The sequence below is a fragment of the Mauremys mutica genome, chromosome 5 (assembly GCF_020497125.1).
Source record: "Mauremys mutica isolate MM-2020 ecotype Southern chromosome 5, ASM2049712v1, whole genome shotgun sequence".
In the NCBI taxonomy this organism is placed as follows: domain Eukaryota; kingdom Metazoa; phylum Chordata; order Testudines; family Geoemydidae; genus Mauremys; species Mauremys mutica.
In genome coordinates, this window is record NC_059076.1 from 143293208 (window position 1) to 143299938 (window position 6731).

General features: G+C 43.7%; 1 long non-coding RNA gene across 2 annotated transcripts; it reads left to right on the forward strand.

Annotated features, from left to right (window-relative positions):
* The first annotated feature begins 2150 nt into the window (after nt 1-2150).
* On the forward strand, nt 2151-4427 carry LOC123371550. 2 transcript variants are annotated; one of them, XR_006579837.1, is made up of 4 exons: nt 2151-2242; nt 2704-2805; nt 3577-3799; nt 4238-4427. It is a non-coding gene; the product is annotated as an uncharacterized LOC123371550 (long non-coding RNA). The 2 variants fall into 2 exon arrangements; XR_006579836.1 differs by lacking the exons at nt 2151-2242; nt 2704-2805 and having other exon boundaries at nt 3134-3799.
* The last annotated feature ends 2304 nt before the right edge of the window (nt 4428-6731 follow it).

Below are 6731 nucleotides of genomic sequence, written 5' to 3' on the forward strand. Positions count from 1 at the left end.
CTCCCCGCTTCCCCCAAACACAGTCACCTTTACCAGATCAATCTCTGAAACTTCAGTACTCCCAGGGTACTGTGTGGCACCAACTCGTAACCTCTGGCCAGAATAAAAATCAACCATTTATTCTTAGACTTTGTTCACTGCCTCTTAGCCCACATTTCCGAGGTTACACCTGCCAGCTGGGAATGGAGCCCTTGGCCTTCTGCTTTGGCTTCCCCACCCGGGGTGGTAGGGCTTGGGCTTTGCCGCCGCCCGCCTTCCTCCAGGGCAGTGGGGCTCAGGCAGGCTCAGCCTTCGCCCCCCCCCCCCGGGGTTGTGTTGTCATTTTTGTTGTCAGAAGGGGGTCGCAGTGCAATGAAGTTTGAGACCCCCTGCTAGAAAATAGAGATTCTGCCCAGAATCTGAATGAAAAGTCTTTTTTCCATTAAAAAGAATGTCTGAAATTTCATTATGGAAATATCAAAACAATATTTTATTTTGATAAAGTTGAAATGCTTTGTTTCATCTTTATCATTTTGAATTTTATATTATAATTTAGCACAATAATTTTTAATTTAGATATGTTAATGTAATAGAATTGTATTGTATTAATAGTTCCTACTTTGAATACATATTTTATTATATAAGACTGACACATTATATTATCAACTATAATATAATTCATATACACTTTGAAATGGTAACATCAAAATGAGGCGACTGAAATGAATGGTTTCAATAGTTTATTGAAAAGATTTGTGCTCCCCTCCCATCCAACTTTTCTCTGGAGGTGGAGCCTGGGAATGGGTGCCTTCCTTTCTGGTAGATCCAACATTTCCATATCCCTTGCAGTCCTGATTTGAAGTCATCAAGAGTTGGAGAACCCACCACACCTTTTGGTAGGTTGTTCTAATGCTCAGTCAGCCTCACGGTTAAACATTTGTGCTCATTTCTAATTTCACTTGGCCTGACTGTAACTCCCAGCTGTTGGTTCTTGTTTTGCCTTTATCTGCTAGATTAACGAGCCCTTTAGTACCCATTTTGCTCTTATCTTTTCTGAGCTTAAACAGAAAAACAGAGCTCTTTCAGTCTCTCACTGTACGGCATTTTTCTGCCCCTCAGTTTTCTTCTTTTTTTTTAATCTCTCTCTTGCTCTCTCTCTCTTCTTCTTCCTCTCCAATATTTCAAAATCCTTTTTAAAATTTGGGCACCAGAATTCTAGTATTTGTCTCACCAGTGCCATGAACACTGATAACCATCTTTTCTCCCCCCCCCTTTCTACATCCACTGCATTCTTTCTTCCTACATGTATAACCTTGCCATTTGGCCATTGTTTTAATACCACACATTTTGTTGGAATGGGTCCAGTTTACCAAGGGAACCAGATCACACCAAATTGTGTCATCTTCAAATTTGATCAGCAGTGATTTTAGATATACTTCCAGCTCATTGATAAAATATTGAATGTCATCAAGCCTAGAACTGACCCTAAAGCCTGTTAGAAACATCCTCATTCAATTATGATTCCTCGTCGACAGCTATTTTGCAAGATCTCTCAAGCAGACTGTTCTTAATCCATTTAATTTGTGCTTTATGTATATTGTATAGGGCTTTTTTTAAAATCAGAATGTCATGTGGTACTAAGTTAAATGCCTTTGTCTCTTCTGCATCATTATAACAATTTTACCATCTCCATGTAGTCATTGGCATATACCATTCTTAGTATTTCTCTGGTTCCTGATATTCTTAAAAACTCTTTTTTACTGTTCTTAGCCTGCCAGTCATAGATTTTTCACTAATGTCTTTAGCTTTCCTTATCAATTTTCAACACTGCATCTTGTTCACTAGATAGATAGATTTTAGAAACATCTAATCTATCTATCTATCTATCTTCATTTCTCTTCTTTCCCAGGATGTGCTTTTAACCAAAATTGTGTCCTCTTTCATATGGTGGAATGGTGTGTTTTTGGCTATTTAGTAAACTCTTCTTAAACAACTCCAAATTTTCATTAACATTTTTTTGTCTAAATGTTTCCTCCCAATCAATTTCACTCATACTTTCCCTCACCTTTGGGGAATTAGCCCTCTTGAAGCACCAAATATGGATATCACTGGTCTTCTGTTTGCCCATAGTGAATTTAATCAGGTCATAATCATTGGTCCATAGGCAAAACCACCAACTTTCAGTCCAAAGATCAGTTCAGTTTTATCCATCCCAGTGAGGTACAAAATAGAGTTACCTCGTGTTGGATTCAATCCCTTTTGGGTAAGAAAATTATTTTCCTTATGATATTTTTTTACTGGCTGCATGTGGCCTCCAGCATATGCCTTCCAGACTGACATCTCCTGTAACAACAACATTTTTCCTTTCACACATTCATGGTGGGCACTCTGAGCCCCTTTCCATAGTTTTTGCAGGGACCTCACAGGAGGGCAAGAAAAATGCATTTCTTTCCCAAATGCTATGTCCTTTCATAATGCGATTACGGAGTCATTCAAGTTCTGTTAAATAATGCTTTGCCTAGAGGCCCCTTATGTTAGTTTGCTTCAGTCACCTGCTGATGCCCAGCAAAGCGCATTGGGGGTATTTCTTCTGAAGTTTAGGGTCACTGACAAACAATGAATGCCATTGTTTTAAATGTCTTGCTAGAAGGGTGGGGCCAGAGGGGGATTTTGTCATTACTGAATTTTGATGACTGAAAATTAGAAATACAAATATTTCATCAGGCCAGAAGGAACTGACATGATCCTCGCTCAGTCCTTTCGGTGTCGGGCCTGTAACTTCTGTCTGAGCTAGAGCACAACTCTGAGAACTCCTCGTCTGCCTTGGTAAATCCCATTGGGAAATTCCTCTCACGGTTAAAAATTCGTGCCTTTTTCTAGTCTGAATTTGTCTCACTTCAGTTTCCAGCCACTGGATCTCGTTCTGTCTTTGTCTGCTAGTGTAGACAGACCCTCAGGGCGAGATTTTCAAAGGTGTTTAGGTGCCTAAGTGTGCAGAGGGGCATCACGTGGGACTTTCCAAAGCACCTAAACTGGATATCAGTGAGCTCCAGGAGGCTTAGGGGCTTAGTCAACAGAGGGGACAGAGTCTCTTCACTGGGGGAAGACAGGACACTGGGCTAGATGGACCTTTGGTCTGACCCAGTCTGGCTGTTCTTGTGTTCTTACCTGGGGGATTTTGAAACCTCGCCCGAGCTCTTTCTGCCTCTTTAATGCCTAAAAGCCTTTTAAATCTGGCCCTTCACCTCTCTTGGCGCTAGATACAAGTAGCCTGGCCCTGCCTCCCAGAAGTCTTGCGAGGGTAAATACATTACAGATTGTGAGGCGCTCCGATACTGGGGACAGATAAATACCCGAGGTAGACAGATACACGGTGTACAGATGCCAGACTCCGGGATATTTGTTTGGAAACCTGTGGGAAGGGTGAAGTCCCCGTTCCTCACCTCATCCAGGCCACTTCCTAAAGTAAAATCTGAGCCTTGACCCTATCTGTGTTGGCTACAGATCCCAGAGGTTGCCTCTGCCTTATATGGTCACGTGGAAATGACCCAGGATGCTGGAGCCATTGTCATGTCACAGCTGCCCCTTTAAATACAGGCCAGCTGAAGCGCCTCTTCTGAGCTCAGGGTCAGCACCAGAAAAGAAGTGGCCTGGCAGAGCCTACAAGGGATGCTCCTTTCCCTGCAGTTTTGATACCACCCCAGGCCCAAGGCAATGGCGAGATGCCCCTGCGTGCCTGCGACCAGGAGGAACAGAAGAAGGGGGCATGGGGGGAGGAGAAGGCGAGCCAAGCGTGGGAGGAGGAGGCGGCAGAGGAGAGGTAAGGGGACCGGAGCGTATTGAAGCGGTTGGTTGTAGCTGTGTGTGCTGGGAGAGGGCGGGGCTGAAGATAGTCTAGATCACTAGAAGAGGAAGGGATAGCTCAGTGGTTTGAGCATTGGCCTGCTAAACCCAGGGTTGTGAGTTCAATCCTTGAGGGGGCCGCTTAGGGATCTGGGGCAAAAATTGGTCCTGCTAGTGAAGGCAGGGGGCTGGACTCGATGACCTTTCAAGGTCCCTTCCAGTTCTAGGAGATTGGTATATCTCTAATTATTACCTATCACAGCAGGCTACTTGCCAAACCCTTGGCTGGGAAAATAGTTCCCAGCGACCTGGTTTAATTTCCCTGGTTTGTCCCCTTCCTGGTTTCAGTTAGGATTATAAACTCGGGAACAGGAAAGAAGCCCGGGTCCTCCTTCACTCCATCTTCTCTTCCTAGCGTTCACCACCCGCACGGTGTACTACTACCGGAAAAAGAGATAACCCGCAACTCCTCCTCTTCTCCGGCCCTGGAACGTGGCAGCGGTGCCTGCGGCGTCCCCACCAAGGCAATGGACTGACTTTCCAGGATCCAGGAGCCCTCCTAGCAAAGGAGCAAGGCCCGAGCCCTCATTAAACCTGCAGCTGCATCCCTGCTCTCGGTGCTGTTGTTATTTGTCGCCGTCCTTGGGCCCACGCAGAACCTGCTCAAATGTCCAAGTGACACAAGCTAGTGGTTAAAAAAATACTTGAGAACAAACAGGGAAGCTTGGGATGAATTTGTCCTTTGCGTTGCTCCGAGTTGTTAGTGCAAAGATCCCCCAAGAGCACGATTCCGTTCATTTAAATGAACTGAATATTTTGAGTTCTCCTGGGGCCAGTGCGCGAAGTCCAGTTCAATCATTCCATCTCCGGCTGCTGCAGACTAGCTCCCTACCAGTCCCGTCTCATTCTCCCTCCTCCCTACCAGGTACCCACTGTGGGAATGGAGGCCGAGTACCTAACACAGGTACCTGAGCACCTCACAGTCTTTAGTGGATGTACCCCTTTGGGGTCCATGCAAGGGAACCAGATAGGCCTGAACCCAGTGGCCATGACTTAGTGTTTGCAGGATCGAGGTCATAGTTACTAGATTCTTTAGCTGCCCCACATGGGAGCTGTGAGGCTAAAATCACTAGCGAGCTCAAGATATCGTCCCATGGAAGGCACAAATTAGGGCTGTTAAGCGATTAAAAAATGAATCATGATTAATCTCACTGTTAACAATAGAATACCATTTATTTCAATATTTGGGATGTTGTCTATATTTTCAAATATATTGATTTCAATTACAACACAGAATACATGATGTACAGAGCTCACTTTATATTTATTTTTGATTACAAGTATTTTCCCTGTTTAAAAAAAGAAAAGAAAAAGAAAATAGTATTTTTCAAGTCACCTAATACAAGTGCTGTAGTGCAATCTCTTTATCACAAAAGTTGAACTTACAAATGTAGAATTATGTACAAAAAAACTGCATTCAGAAATAAAACAATGTAAAATTTTAGAGCCTGCAAATCCACTCAGTCCTACTTCTTGTTCAGCCAATTGCTCAGACAGACATGTTTGAAGTAAGAAGCGGGCAGGAGATAATGCTGCCCGCTTCTTACTTACAAGGTCACCTGAAAGTGAGAACAGGTGTTCTCACGGCACTGTTGTAGCTGGTGTCGCAAGATATTTACATGCCAGATGCGCTAAAGATTCGTATGTCCCTTCATGCTTCAACCACCATTCCAGGGGACGTGTGTCCATGCTGTTTTATTAATCCAGTCTTATTAATCTCTCCTCATATGGAAGCTGTTCCATACCCCTAATCATTTGTGTTGCCCTTTTTTGAACCTTTTCCAATTCCAATATATCTTTTTAGAGATGGGGTGACCAGATCTGCAGACAGTATTCAATATGTGGGCGTACCATGGATTTATAGAGGCAACATGATATTTTCTATCTTATTATCTATCCCTTTCTTAATGATTCCCAACATTCTGTTCGCTTTTTTGACTGTCGCTGCACATGGAGTGGATGTTTTCAGAGAACTATCCACAATGACTCCAAGATCTTTCTTGAGTGGTAACAGCTAATTTAGACCCCATCATTTTGTATGTATAGTTGGGATTATGTTTTCCAGTGTGCATTAATTTGCATTTATCAACATTCAATTTCATCTGCCATTTTGTTACCCAGTCACTCAGTTTTGTGAGATCCCTTTTTAACTCTTCACAGTCTGCCTGGGACTTAACTCTCTTGAGTAGTTTAGTATCACCTGCAAATTTTGCCACCTCACTGTTTACCCGTTTTCCAGGTCATTTATGAATATGTTGAACAGCACTGGTCCCAATACAGACCCGTGGGGGACAACACTATTTACCTCTCTCCATTCTGAAAACTGACCATTTATTCCTACCCGTTGTTTCCTATCTTTTAACCAGTTACCAATCCATGAGAGGACCTGCCTTGTTATCCCATGACAGCTTACTTTGCTTAAAAGCCTATGGTGAGGGACCTTGTCAAAGTCTTTCTTGTTCACATGCTCATAAGAACATAAGAATGGCCATACTGAGTCAGACCAAAGGTCCATCTAGCCCAGTATCCTGTCTTCTGACAGTGGCCAATGCCAGGTGCTCCAGAGGGAATGAACAGAACAGGGAATCATCAAGTGATCCATCCCCTGTCACCCATTCCCAGCTTCTGGCAAACATAGACTCATAGACTTTAAGGTCAGAAGGGACCTTTATGATCATCTAGTCTGACCTCCTGCACAATGCAGGCCACAGAATCTCACCCATCCACTTCTATAACAAACCCCTAACCTATGTCTGAGTTATTGAAGTCCTCAAATTGTGGTTTGAAGACCTCAAGCTGCAGAGAATCCTCCAGCAAGTGACCCATGCCCCATGCTGCAGAGGAAGGCG